The sequence below is a fragment of the Equus caballus genome, chromosome 10 (genome assembly GCF_041296265.1).
Source record: "Equus caballus isolate H_3958 breed thoroughbred chromosome 10, TB-T2T, whole genome shotgun sequence".
Classification (NCBI taxonomy): Eukaryota; Metazoa; Chordata; class Mammalia; order Perissodactyla; family Equidae; genus Equus; species Equus caballus.
This window is the reverse complement of record NC_091693.1, coordinates 81,518,721-81,536,978: the sequence shown is the minus strand read 5'-3', so window position 1 is coordinate 81,536,978 and position 18,258 is coordinate 81,518,721. Positions and strand designations below refer to the sequence as shown.

The following is an 18,258-nucleotide window of genomic DNA, read 5'->3' as shown; positions in this document are numbered from 1 at the left end:
TGGGGATGCCTGTTCATGGGAACAGCAGAGATCTCCAAGGTCCCTCACAGCCTAGGAGGAAGCCCCTACCAGGGTGAAAGCTATCATAGGGGGTGACCTCATGAAGCCAACACCCCAGGATAGCAGAGTGAGTAAGCCTGTGAGAGCACACAGAAGAAAATGCCCCTCCCCCGACCCACCCAGTGCTGGCTCCAGCACCTGAGATCCTGGTGGAACACAGAGGGCTCAGAATACACAGCTCTTGACCACCAACCAGTGGTGATAGGTGGTAACTGTGACCAAATAATACTGGGATGTGAAAGAACAAAGCCATGCCCTCTAGTAATATCAAAAATTATATTAAATCTACAGACCAGAGAGAAAATGACAAGTACCCAGAAATCAGTCCTGAAGACACAGAAATATGTAATCTAAATGACAGATAATTCAAAATAGTTATCATCAAAAAACTCAAATAATTAAAAGAGAACGTAGAGAAACAATTCATCAAGTTCAGGAGCTATTTCACAAAACAGATTGAAACTATAAAGAAGAATCAATAAAATGTTGGAGATGAAAGACATAATCAATGAGATAAAACAAAATATGGATTCCCTGAATGCTCAAGTGGACATCATAGAAGAGCGAATCAGCATAATCGAGGATAGATATATTGAAATGCTCTAGATAGAGGAGGAAAGAGGATTAAGACTAAAAAGAAATGAAGAGAGTCTCTGAGAAATATCCGACTCAATTAGAAAATGCAACATAAGAATTATAGGTATATCAAGAGGGAGAAGAGGGGGTGAATGGAGCAGAAAGCTTGTTCAAAGAAATAATAGCAGAGAACTTCCCAAACCTGGGGAAGGAGATTGAAATTTATGTGAAAGAGGCTATCAGATCTCCTAAATATGTCAATGTAAAAAGACCTACTGCAAGGCATGTAGTAGTGAAACTGCCAAAGTGGATGACAAAGAAAAAATACTAAGGGCAGCAAAGCAGAAGAAAATAACCTACAAAGGAACCCCTATCTGGCTTTCAGCAGATTTCTCGGCAGAAACTTTACAGGCTAGGAGAGACTGCAATGACATATTCAAATCTTTGAAGGACAAAAACGTTCAGCCAAGAATACTCTACCAGTGAAAATATGCTTCAGATACGATGAAGAATTAAAAACTTTCTCAGATAAACCAAAGCTAAGGGAGCTTGTAGCCATGAGACAACCCCCTATAAGAAATCCTCAAGAAGCCCTCATACCTGAAAAAATAAGGGAGAAAGGGTTACAAACCTTGGGATAAGGAGATAAATAGGTAGACAAAATCATAAAATTGTAGCTATACATCAGAACAGGTTAGCAAATACTCAAGTAAAACAGTAAAAATAAAGGGAAGGAAAACACCAAAAATAAAAATAGTCTTGTCATTTTAACTACAAACTCACAACCCAAGATGGAATAAGATGTGAGAAACACAACTTAGGAGGGGAAGGGAAAGGGTCTGAATCAGTTTAAGGAAATAAGAGGTCATCAGAAAATGGACTATCTTATCTATGAGATTTTGAATACAAAACTCATGGTAACCAGTAAGCAAAATGCAGAACAGAGGCACAAATGATTAAAAAACGGGAAAACAAAGAGATACAACATAAAAAACTACATAACTCAGTTGGTACACTGAAACACATGGGACGAGAAACAAAGGGAATGCAGGAGAACTGGAAAATGAGTGACAAAATGGTAGCATTAACCCCACAAATATCGATAATCACCCTAAATGTAAATGGATTGAATTCTCCAATAAAAAGACACAGAGTGGCAAGATGGATTAAAGAACAAGACCCAACAATACGCTGCCTCCAGGAAACACATCTCAGCTCCAATGACAAGCACAGGCTCAGAGTGAAGGGATGGAAGACAATACTCCAAGCTAATGGCAAACAAAAGAAAGCAGGTGTCACAATACTTATATCAGACAAAGTAGACTTCAAGATAAGACACGTTAAGAGAGACAAAGAGGGGCAGTATATAATGATCAAAGGGACACTCTACCAAGAAGACATAACACTTATAAATATCTATGCACCCAACACAGGAGCACCAAAGCACATAAAGCAACTATTAACAAACCTAAAAGGAAATACTAATAATAACACAATAATGGTAAGGGACCTCAATACTCCACTCACATCAATGGAAAGACCACCCAAACAGAAAATCAACAAGGAAACAGTGGAATTAAATGAAAAGCTAGACCATTTGGACTTAATAGACATATATAGAACACTCCATCCAAAAACAGCAGAATACACATTCTTCTCAAGTGTGCATGGAACATTCTCAAGGATAGACCATATGTTGGGAAACAAGGTAAGCCTCAATAAATTTAAGATTGAAATAATAACAAGCATCTTTTCTGATCACAATGGTGTGAACCTAGAAATTAATTACAAGAAAAAAGTGGAGAAAGGGACAAAGATGTGGAGATTAAACAACATGCTACTGAACAACCAGTGGATCATTGAAGAAATTAATGGAGACATCAAAAAACATCTGGATAGAAATGAAAATGAAAACATACCATACCAACTCATATAAGATGCAGCAAAAGTGATACTAAGAGGAAAATTCATCACAATACAGGCTCACCTTAAGAAACAAGAGAAAACCCAAATAAGCAATCTGAAATTACACCTAACTGAATTAGAAAAAGAAGAACAAACAAAGCCCAAAGTTAGCAGAAGGCAAGAAATAATAATAATCAGACCAGAAATAAATGCCACTGAAACAAAACGGCAGAAGAAAGGATCAATGAAACAAAGAGCTGGTTCTTTGAGAAGATAAACAAAATTGACAAACCTCTAGCCAGACTTAAAAAGAAAAAAAGAAAGAAAGCTCAGATTAGTAAAATTAGAAATGAAAGAGGAGAAATAACAACAGATACCACAGAAATACAAAGGATTATAAGAGAACACTATGAAAAGCTATATGCCATCAAAATGGACAATCTATAGGAAATGGATAAATTCCTAGTCTCTTGCAACCTCCCAAAACAGAATCAAGAAGAAATAGAGAATCTGAATAGACCAATCACAAGTAGAGATTGAAATAATAATAAAAAATATCCTAAAAAATAAAGCCCACGACCAGATGGCTTCCCTGGAGAATTCAATCAAACATTCAGAGAAATAACTATTGTTAATACCTATCCTTCTCAAGCTATTCCAAAAAACTAGGGAAAACAGAATGCTTCCTAACACATTCTACGAGGCCAACATCACCCTGATACCAAAGCCTGACAAGGATGACACAGAAAAGGAAAACTACAGGCCAATATCACTGATGAATATAGATGCAAAAATTCTCAACAAAATTTTGGCAACCCAAATACAGTAATACATCAAAAAGATCATACATCAAGATGAAGTGGGATTTATACCAGGGACACAGGGATGGTTCAACATCCACAAATCAATAAATGTGATACACCACATTAACAAAATGAGGTATAAAAACCATATGATCATCTCAATTGATGCAGAGAAAGCATTTGACAAGATCCAACAGCCATTTATGATAAAAACTCTTAATAAAATGGGAGTAGAAGGAAATTACCTCAACATAATAAAGGCCCTATAAGACAAACCCACAGCCAACATCATACTCAATGGGCAAAAGCTGAATGACATCCCCCTGAGAACAGGAACAAGACAAGGGTGCCCATTATCACCACTCTTATTCCTCATAATACTGGAGGTTTGGGCCACAGCAATTAGGCAAGAGAAAGGAATACAAGGTATCCAAATAGGGAGTAAAGGAGCGAAACTCCCACTGTTTGCAGGTGACATGATCTTATATATAGAAAACCCTAAAGAATCCATTGGAAAACTGTTAGATATAATTAATAATTACAGTAAAGTTGTCGGGTGCAAAATCAACTTACAAAAATCAGTCATTTCTATCCTCTAAGAACAAACTTACAGAAAGAGAACTCAAGAATACCATTCCATTTACAATCACAACAAAAAGAATTAAATATCTAGGAATAAATTTAAGGTTGTGAAGACCTTATACAATGAAAACTATAAGACATTATTGAAAGAAATAGGTGATGACATAAAGAAATGGAAGGAGATTCGTGCACATGGATCAGAAGAATAAACACAGTTAAAATGTCCATACTACCCAAAACAATCTATAGATTCAATGCCATCCCAATCAGAATCCCAATGACATTCTTCATAGAAATAGAACAAAAAATCCTAAAATTCATATGGGGCAACCAGAGACCCTGAATTGCTAAAGCAATCCTGAGAAAAAAGAACAAAGCTGGAGGCATCACAATCATTGACTTCAAAATGTACTACAAAGCCATAGTGATCAAAACAGCATGGTACTGGTACAAAAACAGGCACACAGATCAATGCAACAGAACTGAAAACCCAGAAATAAAACCACACACCTAGGGACAGCTAATCTTCGGCAAAGGTGCCAAGAACAGACAATGGAGAAAAGATAGTCTCTTCAATAAATGGTGTTGGGAAATCTGGAAAATCACGCCATACATAAAAATATACTCAAAATGGATCCAAGACTTGAAGCTAAGTCTTGAAACCATAAAACTCCTAGAAGATAATATAGGTAGTACACTCTTTGACACTGAACTTAAAAGGATCTTTTGGAATACAGTGTCTTCTCAGATAAGGGAGACAAAAGAAAAAATAAACAAGTGGGACTTCATCAGACTAAACAGCTTCTGCAAGCCAAAAGAAACTAGGATCAAACCAAAAGACAACCCACCAACTGGGAGAAAATTTTTGCAAATCATATATCCAACAAGCAGTTAATCTCCATAATATATAAGGAACTCATACAACTGAACAACAAAAAAACACACAGCCCGATCAAAAAATGGGCAGAGGATATTAATAGACATTTTCCCAAAGAAGATATACAGATGGCCAATAAGCACATGAAAAAATGTTCAACATCACAATCATCAGGGAAATGCAAATCAAAACTACACTAAGATACCACCTAACACCCATTAAAATGGCCTTAATCACTAAGACTAAAAATAACAAATGTTGGAGAGGGTGTGGAGAAAAGGGAACCCTTATACATTGCTGGTGGGAATGCAAACTGGTGCAACCACTATGGAAAACAGTACAGAGATTCCTCAAACAACTAAAAATAGAAATACCATATGACCCAGCTATCCCACTACTGAGTATCTACCCAAACAACTTGAAATCAACAATCCAAAGTAACATATGTACCCCTATGTTCACCACAGCACTATTCACAATAGCCGAGACATGGAAACAACCCAACTACACACCTAAGCTATATGGTACTAATCTCATGGGACCACCATCATATATACAGCCTGTTGTTGACTGAAACATCATTATGCAGTGCATGGCTGTACTATTCTTAAGAGCAAAAATTAGTTCTCCAACAAGGAAATGGTTAGATAAGTCATGCCTTTTCCACATTATAAAATATTGTGGAGCCAATAACCATGTTTTTTAAACTTTTTAATATTATTTTTATAGGTTTATGATTTACTGTTAAATTTTTTGAAAAATGGGTAAAATTTTACATGTGTGACCATTGAAGCTTGTAAAACATAAACAAATAAACAAAATGATGGTATTTCAGTTCTTTATGTTTTCCACTGCCAGACAACAAGGGCTGCTGTATTTATTGATGGATTGATTTGAATTCTGCTCATTTAGCTACATAGAACAAATCTATTTCAACTTCGTCACCTTTTAAGTATTTGAAACTGGGTAGAGAGAGCAACCAGATGATCTATCTACTCATCTCCAACCCTAATAAAACGTCATAAGGACTCCCAGTTAAACATTCTTGGTCCCATCAACCATTTCCTAGGTGACATTTTCTGTTTATTTATTGAACGTGTATTTATACATAATGCTTTATCTGCTGGTTACTGCTTTGAGCACTTCATAATGGTGAGTTAGAGTAGCCTTCATGCTATTTGCTGATCTGGGTTCTATAGAGGTTTCTGTTTTAAGGACAGGAGAGAAAAAAGAAATAAGGCAATAAGGCCTTGGAAGAGTGGAGAGTTAAAATGGAGTCCTGTCCTCCCATGCCTGCAGAAAGTTGCCCTCTATGAAGGGCTATGCCTTCTGTAAAATGATAAACAAGGCAAAAATCTATACAACCGGAAAATGTGTCTGTCTTAACTTGAGCAATGAGTGAAGAGAAAGTCTCGATCGAGAATTTGCAAGCACAGTTGTGTTTCTCAGGGAGTTAAGTGGGTGGCATGGCAAGTACAAAGTTGAGAAACACACTTACAGTGGTCTCTGTTGCCAGAGCCCTGGGGATTGGGCAGAGCATTCTCCCTACAAGGCATATATCTAATCCAAGCTCTCACAAGTCCAAAATCAAGCAGATGAAGTCAGGCCAGACATGATTTCACCACTCAGAATTACAAAACTCATAAAGACAAGAAGTTTAAATGCGCGAAGAAGTATAAAGAAAGACAAACCAAGCAATTAACCAGATACTATGCTGACAAACATGGGAAATTTTGAAAAGGAAACAAATAGAAGTTGTAGAAGTAAAAAATACAGTCACTTCACTTAAACACTCAACGTGGTTTAAATAGCAGACAATGCATAGCTCATAAGAAAAATTGGAAGACAGATCTGAAGTAATTTTCTAAAACATAGCACACAGAAATAGAGAACAAATATGAGAGAAAGAGAGAGAGAGAGATTAAGGAACATGAAGCATAGAATGAGAAAAAACTTATGCATATATGTGCATGTGTGTATATATACATATACATTTACATGTATTTGTATTTATATGGTGTTCCAGAAGAAAGAAGCAAATAGAAAAAGAGACAGGCAATATTTGAAGATATAATAGTTGATAAATTTTTATAATTGATGAAATATAAACCCTCACAAGCAGAATAAATAAAAGAAAATTCTTCTATAACATAATCATAGCAAAAACAAAGAAAAGCAAAGACAAAGAAATGATCTTCAAAGCAATCAGAGGAAAAAGATCACCTACAAAAATAACAATTAGACTCAATGCAGACTCTCCAATCTCAAAAATGGAAGCCAGAACATTTTCAAAGTACTGACACAAATTAATTTCAACCTGTAATTATATGCACAGATAGACTTTTTTGAAGAAGAAAAAGAAGAAGATTAGCCCTGAGCTAACATCTACCGCCAATCCTTCTCTTTTTGCTGAGGAAAGCTGGCCCTGAGTTTACATCTGTGCCCATCTTCCTCTGCTTTATATGTAGGATGCCTACCACAGCATGGCTTGACAAGCAGTGCCATGTCCACACCCGGGACCTGAACCGGCGAACCCTGGTGGCCGAAGTGGAACATGCACATTTAACCACTACGCCACTAGGCCAGCCCCTGACACAGATCAACTGTTAATCAAGAATGTGAACAAAATAAAAACATTTCAGAACCACCACCAAAAATAGCTTACTTCTTTTCCAATAAACCCTCAATACAGGAAATTCCAAAGACTTCAGAAAAAAAGAAAATAGTCCCAAAAAAATGGTTCCAGATAAAAGAAGGAATCATGATCAAGAAATTGATAAAAATAAAAAGGTGGATAAATCTTTTTTAAAAGACTATATAAAATAATAATGTCAATGTCTAGCCCAGGGAGCAAGAAACGGAGAACAGGAATAGTGGATAATTACAGAGTAAGATAGAGTTGATCAGAGCTATATGTAATATTTATTGTAATTTTGAAAGAAAAAATAAGAGAAATAGAATTTATAATTTCCAATTAGTGGAGGAAAAAACAGTAGTTTTTAAAAACTTCAGTAATCTAAAAGAAATTCAGAAAGGAAAAAAGAAGGGAACGTAAAAATCAATATATACAGAAAATAAGAAAAACTTAATATGAAACCAGTGAAGAATAGAATGAGAAAGGAAATCTTCAGCCCTTTTATGAGTCATAGATGCAAAAGTCATTGTAGAATTATCAGGAAACTGAATTAACAATGTATTAAAAAGCAATACATCATGATCAAATTGGATTAATCCCAGGTAGGAATGCAAGAACATTTTAGCATTTGAAAGTTTATTAATAGAATTTGTCACATTGATATACTGAAGGGAATAATTACTTGATCATTTCATTAAATGGAGAACAAGCATTAATAAAATTCAGCATTAACTATTACCACATCATAGAAAATTAGGCAAAGAAGAAAGCTTCTTTACTGATTAACAGAACCTATCATAAACTTATAGAAATATACCATACTTCATGGTGAAATATCGGGATAATTCATATTCAAATCCAGATTGAGACAACAATGCTATCATCAACATTGAATATCATGAAGAAAGCTGTAGTAATGGAGTGAGTAAAAGAAATAAACAAAAGTAACCAAATAGTCATTATTTGAAAATAATATGTTTGAATAAAAAAACCAGAAGAACCTATAGAAAAGTGTTTGATTTAATAAGATAAAAAGAAGAGTATAAGATTAATATCCCAAAAAAAGACAACTAGAAAAGATCATTTTAAAATAGCATTCATAATAGCAACAAAAAATATAAAATACCAAGGAATAAATCTAATAAAGTTAATGTATAACCTTAGTGGAGAAAATAATTACACTTTATTGAAAAATATTATAGAGATAAATGAAATACATGCAGAAGAGACTCCTAAATAGTAAAGATGTTATCATTTCTTAAGATGTTGATTTTATAGATTAAGAGGACCATATCTTAATTTATAAATTTAATGTAAACTCCTTTCAAAATCCCACCCAAGTTTGTTATGCAACTTGACCAAGTGGTTTGAAAATACATATGCATCAGCTAATGGCCACAAACAGCTGAGACAATTTTGAAACAGAAGAACAGGACGGAAGGATTTGCTCAGTTATATACCAATGTTTATTTCAAAGCAGCAGTAATTGAGGTAACACTGTATTGGCTCAGGAGCAAACAACAGACCAAAGGAACAGAATAGTAAGCCTAGAAACAGAACTACACATAAAGTTCATCTATGACAAATGACACTGCTAATCAATAATGAAAATGAGGACAATTCAATAAATGGTGCGAAATAATTGGTTATAAGTATGGAAAAATGAAATATATCTGTATGTCACACCATATATAAAAATCCTAAATATGATAAGCAAAATCCTAAGACTTTTAGGAAATAAGAGACTACTTTACCACTTTGGGACAGAAAAGAATAAAGAAGTTTAACTGATTTAAAGAAGTTAAAAAAATAAACCACATATAGGGAGAAGATCTTTGCAACATACATGAGGAGTCAGCTCCTGGTTAAAACCCTAGGAGAGATTTTTCAGGCCTGACACCCGCTTTACCTGACAGGCCTGGTGGAGAAATGCCCTCCCCACACCAGATTTGGCGCTCAGCCAGCGCGCTGCAGCCTGTGAAGAGAGCTGCCGGCTAGGACTCAGGCCCCCCCTGGCGCTGGTGCTTTTCCATATTTGCCTTCATTCCTAGGTCTCTTCATCTGAGGCGCTGGGCGGAGGTCTTCCTCAAGCACCTCTGGTGAGGCGTCCTTATAGGGACAAGAGGGGAAACCTTGAAGACGCTTCTCTTCTCTCTCACTCGGTAGCCTGTACTTTTCCTCTCCCAGCCCTTCGCCCTGGCCTTCTCCCCACCCCAAGGCTCATAAAACTGCCGGAGCCTTTTGCTCAGGGTTCTCTGCACAATAGGACGATGCCCACGTCTACGCCAATCTACCCGACTCTCAATCGGTGCACCTCTCCACGGGAAAAAATGGAAAGGAGGTGAGGGGTCGGCACTTTCTCCGGTTTTAGCCTCTTGCTTATGCCACGGCAGTAAGTCAGTAAAGGTCTGACTCTTTCATTCCTGGCTTGGTTTTAATCGGCTGCTCTGACATCTGCTAGCTCTGCTCACTCTCTCTCCCAGCTCAGCTGAGCTCCTGACAATATGTGACTGATAAATGCTTAATACCCAAAATATAAATTGTTTTCCTATAAATCACTAAAAGAAAAAATTCGGAAATAAGAAAAGAACGGGAACAGATAGTTCGTAGAAAGGGGACCAATGGGCTGTAAATATGCCAAAGATGCTTAAACTTCTCACACCTCTGAGATTAAAGTTAGAATTTGATAAAGTGTTGGCAAGCATGTAGATGAGTAGGAACCCCAATATGGTGGTGGTGCAAGAGCAAATACCAACTATGACTTTGGAGAACGAGAATCTTCTTTTTTTTTTTTTAATTTATTTTGAGGAAGATTAGCCCTGAGCTAACATCCGCTGCCAATCCTCCTCTTTTTGCTGAGGAAGACTGGCCCTGAGCTAACGTCAGTGCCCATCTTCCTCCACTTTATATGTGGGACGCCTGCCACAGCATGGCTTGACAAGCAGCCTGTGGGTCTGCACCTGGGACTCAAACCGGCGAACCCCGGACCACTGAAACAGAACGTGTGAACTTAACCGCTGCGCCAACAGGCCTGCCCCATAGAACAAGAATCTTAACTGATACAAGGTGCAACACAAGCACCAACCAATATCCTGAATCTTGCGAATACAGCACTCTCAGTTCAGCAGCAGTTTGAAGGGTCCGTTCATAATTAACCAAAAGGAAACAGTATAAACTCCAGGCTACTGCTGCCAGGAAATCTCACCACTTCTTATTTGTTTAGGTTTTTTTTTCTTTTTTCTCCTCCACTTAAGGCAATATAGTCATCAATTCAATTTGCTAACAAACCCAATTTAACATCATCATCCTCAATTTGGTTTAAATCTAAGGGGAGGTAAGCAGAGACTTTTTATATTTTTTTTGTTTTTGTTTTTTGAGGAAGATTAGCCCCGAGCTAACATCTGTGCCCATCTTCCTCTATTTTTTATATGTGTGATGGCTGCCACAGCATGACTTGATAGGCCATGTGTAGGTCCATGCCCAGGATCCGAATCTGCAAACCCTGGGTGCCGAAGTGGATCACGCAAACTTAACCACTATGCCACCAGGCTTCCTCTTGTTGTAATTTTAAAGTAATCTAAAATTATCACGTGGAACTTCTTATCTTTTAATAAAGATCCTCCTATAATTGTCTAAGTGTTTAGAGTCTCCCTTGGTTTACTTAATTCATCATAAAGAGACACTTAGTTTGGATTCCAAATTTCTTCAATACGTCATCATCTTACTTGACAGTGTTCTAGTTTTCAAAGTGTAGGAATGAGCATTATAAATTGAATAAAAGATATTTTAATTCCTATTGAATCAAAGGAAGTTAGAGCTACAAAGGATCCATATCAGAGCTTGTTCAAAAGGTCCTAGGTTCCTTGGCTGAGCTTCAAGGCCTGAGGGAGGGAGGAAGTGAAATGAAGCTCTATTTGGATTATATGTGTATATTTACATACCTACACACACACACACAATTAAATACATAAGAACTAACTTGGAACAGAAAATGATTCATTTTTAAAGGAAAAACTGATATAAGCCATTCTTGGTATTATATAGAAGGAGAAACTGCTGCTTGGCTGCCACTTACCTAGATTGAGACCACCTGTTTCCCTAACAAGGGAATTCTTTCTACTAAACCAGGGACAACATAATATATTATAAGATTCTGTGTTGTATTTCCTCTTAAGGGAGAAGTGATTGTTTCAGAGACTACTGGGGAAATAGATCGGTGTTAAGGATTCAAAAGGGATAGTAAAAGTAGAAAGAATTCTTTCCATTAAATCTTAAAAATCTGATTATGATAGAAAGAGCAGGAGAAAATGTGTTATACATAGTTGGTGCAAAATATTTCTCTTCTGGAATATAATATCTGGTCTCCTATAGTTATTTCCAGGCTCACTGGAATATAACCAAATATATTCTCAGATAACATTGCTTTAACATCTTGGAATAAAAGTTACCTAGAAGCATAAGACAACCGGATATAAAGCAAAGTTGGATTCTCCCACTGCTGTTTCATAGCACCCCAAACCTTCAATCACTTGTCTCTCCTATAATATTTCAAAATAAATCCCATATGGATAATTTCATATATAAATATTTCAGCGTGTATCTTTAAGAAATAGGAAACTCTTTTTAAAACAGTTCCAATACTATTATTACACTTAAGAATATACATAATGTTAAAATATATTTAAATGTAAATATTTATACTATAGTTAAATAGTATTCAAATATATTTAAATATTCCCTAATTATAATAAATTTTGGTTGCTGAAATATGGTGTGATGTTTTGAGATAGTAGAACTGGGACCATTGTAATCAGCTTTCATTTGCCTCAGTGTCATAGAAATGAGATACTGGTAGAATACTCAGCCTAAAGTGCCAGGTAATAGGTTGACGTGGTGATTTAAGGATTCATCTACTCATTTGTGAATGACGTTATTTTCAAATTTTGAATCCTTAATGTGTGGATGATTATGGCAAAAGAGTGACTCAATTACATGGAGTTTTGATTCTTTCATAGCAATATTAATAAAGCCATATGAAAGCATGGATATTTTTAGGAAATATATTCTGTGCAAAAAATATAGAAGGAATGAATACAAAGTAAAAGAAAAAATGAAAGCAAAGAAAATAAGCCTGAAAGGAAAGCATAGCTGGCCCAGTGGCACAGCGGTTAAGTGCACACATTCCGCTCACACGTTCCTCTTCGGTGGCCCAGGGTTCGCCAGTTCAGATTCCGGGTCCGGACATGGCACGGCTTGGCAAAAGCCATGCAGTGGTAGGCGTCCCACGCATAAAGTAGAGGAAGATGGGCATGGATGTTAGCTCAGGGCCAGTCTTCCTCAGCAAAAAGAGGAGGATTGGCAGCAGTTAGCTTAGGGCTAATCTTCCTCAAAAAAAAAAAAAAAAGAAAGAAAGAAAGCATAAAACAAGATAATCTAATTAAATCAAATACCTCAGGAATAACAATAAATGCTGATACATTAAGACTCTCCCCATCAAAAAATATACTATCACTTTAAATTTATAAACACCCAACAGCTGTGTTTTTCATAAACAATATAATAGATGAATATAAATTTTTGAAACAGAAGTGATATTACAACTAGCAAGGAGAAAGAAATTCAAGGAAATGGCATTTAATGGGATCAAGACAGTCATTTTATATGGATAAAATTCACAATTAACAGTGTGTATATGTGTCTGTGCTGTGTACGTGTGTTTATCAGTTCGGAAGCCATATGTACTAAAAAATATTATGTCAAAACATATGATATCAAAACTATTTTAATTAAAAGGAAAAATCTCCCAAAACGCAGGAGTAACAGAAAATATAAACATACTTTTCAGTCCTTAATAAAGTAGGCAGAAATTATAATGTAGATAATCTGATAATATAATTAAGATTTATTAATTTTTTCCAAACTTGTGCCCTACAAGCAACACAACTTATTTCCTAATAACCATAGAAAATTTACAAAAATTATTTACTGTGCCACAAAGAAAGTCTCAAATTACAAAAGACATAAATGGCATAGGACACCTTCTCTGAATACAAATGCAATAAAATCAATATAACAATAAAAATGTGAGCAAAAAAATCAATCACTTAATTTAAGACTCAGAAGTTTCATAACATTTTCATGCAAGGAGAAATCAAACCTGCACTTAAAAATTAAAGCAGTGATTTTCTTATAAACATAATTCTTAAACTCCTAAATAAAAATTAGGCAAAATGAATTCAGTTATATGCTAAAAGTAACAAACTTAGTTTAAGAGGCTGTAATGAAGAAATACTAGAATGGTTTTACATTAGAAAATGTATTCATATAATTAATTCAATCAGTAAATCACAGCTAAAAATGTATAATTGTCTCATTAGAAGCCAAAACAAAATTCAATATCCGTTCCTGCTGAAAGAATAAAATAAAAAGATATTTCTTCTACATGTTAATAAATATCTATATGGTGTTCCCACTTCTGGTATTAGCACAGTACTTTATTTTATTTATTTATTTATTTATTTATTTATTTATTTATTTATTTATTTATTTATTTTTTAAGGAAGATTAGCCCTGAGCTAACATCTGCCACCAATCTTCCTCTTTTTGCTGAGGAAGACTGGCCGTGAGCTGACATCCATGCCCATCTTCCTCTACTTTATATGTGGGACGCCTACCACAGCATGGCTTGACAAGCGGTGCCATGTCCGCACCTGGGATCTGGGCCGGCGAACCCTGGGCTGCCAAAGTGGAACGTGTGCACTTAACTGCTGCACCACCGGCTGGGCCCCAGCAGAGTACTTTATTGTAGACTGGTTCTCTTACCAAGAACAACTGAAAGGGTGGATAAAAATGTAAAATTCGGGGCCGGCTCCGTAGCCGAGTGGTTAAGTCCGTGCGCTCTGCTGCGGCGGCCCAGGGTTCGGATCCTGGGCGCGGACATGGCACTGCTCGTCAGGCCACGTTGAGGCGGCGTCCCACATCCCACAACTAGAAGGACGTGCAACTAAGATATACAACTGTGTACGGTGGGGGTGGGGTTTGGGAAATAAAGAAAAAAAAATGTAAAATTCATCAGCTATGCACTACAGTGATATTGCTGAGTGAGTTGGCTCTGGACCGTGGGATAAACTCATTTGAATTTGCTTCTGAACTCCTCCTGCATACTCTGCAACAAAGCTCCTACTCCAACAAGAGGAAATAGAGGGCTTGTACTTCACTGAAATAAAGCAGAGCGCACCTACCTCCCTCTACCGTGCTCAAGAGAAGGGGCAAGGAAAATGTTTACCTCAAAATCCTCAGCCAGCTGAGGATGCCAGAATAAACCCAAGCCTGCCCCCCAGCCTAGAGACAGATCAAGTCACAAGAAATTAATATTCGCTACTGTCGGGAGTGTGTTTCCAAAAAACTTTCTAAATATTTCAGATACAAAGTTTATCTGATGCGGCTAAAACGCACAGTATATCCAAATGTTTCTTCCTTTTTCACCTTCAGCCGTTGCTACGTAAACCTGCCAGTGTTATTAATGCATCTCACTCTGTTCTTCCCTGCTTTACTAAATATGGGAAGATCAGAGAAGCACGTCCTTAAAAGAAGCAAATGTTATTGCTGTGGAGGGATGAATGGTTCTGCCTTCCCCTTTTCTAGGCTTGGGGTGCTGCAGGCCTTCCATAGTGGAGTGCGTGCAAAAGAAAACAAAAGAGCAAGGTCCATGAAATGCTCCAAAAAGTGAGCTATAGAACAAACATATATTCTCCCCAAATCTTAGGAAATATTTTACCCTAAGAAAGAGCACCCAAAGTATTTGTTGATTTTAGGCTGAAATTTCCATACTGTTCAACTGTGACTATTATTTTATCTTCTTCAACTATTTTGGTATATAAAGTTTTTAAGTTACTTAAGTTTTTCCTCACATCATTGTCTTTCATGTCCAAAAGCTGAAAATGACAAGTGTATATGCATTCAGATATCTATTGTCTTTACATAGACTTTCTATCTAGTCAGTGGACTCAAACGCTGTGCTCCCACGCCATCACATTGTAGGCTGCTCCTGTTTCCACAAGGCTCTATGGCCAGTGGGACTGGTTGTTCCTTTGTTTTCTCATAACAGATAGTTTTTATTCACTCCTTTTCATGCTTATGTCACCCTGCCAAGTGACAGCTCTTGAATTTCTTCCTTTTCCTTTCTTCCTCTGTCCCTCCCCACCTTCCTTTCTTTCTTCCTTTCATCCTGAGAAACTATTTCACCTGACCCTGTATACTTCCTCATGTCAATCCCTCAACATTGATTTTTTAAATCCGCCAAAAAAAAAGAGATAAGCAATGAAAATGGAGATACAACAGCGTTGTTCAGTGACCTACATAATGTTTTGACATAGAACTATCACAAAAGGTTTGAAATCAAGAGTACAATAAGCTCAAACATGTATTAATTTAGAATAAGTTCTCTACAGAAAATCACAAGTGGAAATAGAAAACTGATGAGAAATTTGACAGTCACATACTGAGGGCCTGAAAAGTTTTACTGTTGAGAGCCAATGACCCAAAAAGAGAAAATCAATTGAATACCCAAACTGATTTTTTAAAAGAATTTAATTTAGTTTGATTTATGTTTATAGAAGGAAACAAATATTTCATGAATTGGATTTGTAAATTAAGAAAAAGAGCATAAAGTTGGTAAAATACAACATAGGATATAATATATTTAGTTTAGAGTTAATTAGAAAGTTGGAGAGATGGGAAGAAAATCAAGAGGAAGAGGAGAGAAGGAAAGAATAATAGATAACAAAAACACAAAACAGCAGATGAGGGTAGAGAAAGAATAAGGGCAAAGATGTTTGTGGAGCATAGCCTATATCAGGCACTGTGTTGATGCTTCATTGACATTTTAATTTAACCCTCATTGAACCCTGAAAAGTAGGCATGAATTAGTCAGGTTTAGAGACGGAAATTATCTTATAGGTAAACCTGAAAGTGGGAACCAGATATGCCTATCTCACCCCTTCCCATCTCTCTGCCTTTGGGACCTGCTGGCCTGTACAGCCATTCTGCTCTCCTCCTCCTGGCATATTCAAGGGAAAAGGCTCAGGCTCTGTGTGCCAAATCTGCTAGAGCTGGATCAGGAGGGATGTGTGATTCCCTGGCAGGTATTACAAAGCCAGCGTTCAAATACACCTAAAGGGTAAAGATGGTGTTTACTCTCCAGCTGCCTGTTTCCTCTCTCTTTCTCTCTCTCTCTCTCTCTCTCAGGTGATTCTGAAATTAGGCAGCAAAAAGAGGGATTATGTATTGCTCCCATGTGTCAGCTAACCGTTGCAACAACTCTTCACAAAGAGAACCACAAAATCTTAGTGGCATGCGGCAATGAGCATATATTTTGCGCCTGGATCCATTGATCAGATGGTGTAGCTCTGCTCTGTGTGTGTTCGTGCTGGAGTCCACACAAAATAGGCAGCAGCTACCCAAGGGAAGCTCCTCCGATAATAAGAACAGCAATGTAGAGATGTAAGAGGGCAAACCCTCTTTTTAAAGTGCATTTCGAGATTCTGTCTGCCTTACATCTACTCACATCCCATTAGGCCCAAGTAAAGAGCCTGAGAAAGACACTCTGCTTTAGAGAAAGGAAATGTCCAGTTACATGGATAAGGGGTGGGTACAGAGAGAGATGAAGAATAGGGTCAATAAATCAATCTGCCACATTCTACAATCCTCAACAATTGTAATCAAGAACAATAGAGAAACGCAGGCAAGTTAGTAGGCATTGACATGTCCTATTCTCCCCACTTCAGCTAGAGAGCCACATTTCCAGTTCTCTGCATGAACCATACTACTGCATACTTCCATAGCTTTGCACATGCTGTTCCCTATTTGAAATGCCTTTCCTTCCACTGTTCAGCCAAGTAAAATACTACTAGTACTGTTTGCATACACCCCCAATTTTAAGTTTTCCATGATTTCCTACCTTGGTATAATTTGTCATTATAAATCTACTTCCTTTACCTCATTTGTAGTTCCTCAAGGCCAAGGACTGTACTTTGTGAATCATGTTGTTTGTATCTAACACAGTGCCTTTCTTAAAGAAAAAAACTGTTTATTCAGAGTTTTTGATCCGATTAAATGTCCATTATATCCTGCTATTAATTTTGGCCCTGGGTATCATAGTTGGTTAGTTCTGAAACTACTGAATTTTGAAATTCAGCTTTTTTGTCAGGTGACAAATATTTCTTGAGTCCTCAAGATGCTCAGATGTGATGGGGTAAAAGGCATTAGAATACCACATGTACTTGAAAAAAGGAATGGATGAAATGCTGCATGAACTCAGAGGAGGGAACAGCCCACTGCCCAGTGGTCAGGGGAGGAATATGTCACCATTTAAAAATAAAATCGTGGGGGCTGTCCAGTGGCGTAGTGTTTGGGTTCACTCCGCTTTGGTGGCCCGGGGTTCTTCAGATCCTGGGCATGGAAAAACACACTGCTTGTCAGGCCATGTGGTGGCAGCATCCCACATGCCAAATAGAGGAAGATTGGCACAGATGTTAGCTCAGGGCTAATCTTCCTCACCAAATAAATAAATAAAAATAAAATCGTGCTTCTCCTCTCTCTTTTCCACTCCGTGCCACTACCACTGTTCACTCACAAATGTGTCACACAACTTTCCCACTTTCCTTCCAGACCTCTTCAGTGCCCAAGTAACTGAAATATATGCTGCATTCACTCAGATTCAGATACACAGAGGTCAAACTGTTCAAACAACTCCAAATCCTGGAAAGCAAGGGGCACCTGTGCCAGAGGACAGTGTGTGCCCTGGCTTTCCCTCACCTCTC

The 18,258-nt window shown here is 37.2% G+C and overlaps 1 protein-coding gene across 2 annotated transcripts in view; it reads left to right on the top strand.

Moving 5' to 3' along the window:
* The first annotated feature begins 9,644 nt into the window (after positions 1-9,644).
* ECHDC1 (ethylmalonyl-CoA decarboxylase 1) overlaps positions 9,645-18,258 on the top strand; it is a 78,389-nt gene continuing 69,775 nt past the window's right edge. The window contains exon 1 of one of the 2 annotated variants that reach the window (XM_070222774.1): positions 9,645-9,779. The gene's annotated coding sequence lies outside the window, so the exon portion shown is untranslated. The remainder of the gene's footprint in view (positions 9,780-18,258) is intronic. The other variant, XM_070222773.1, reaches the window with a different exon arrangement.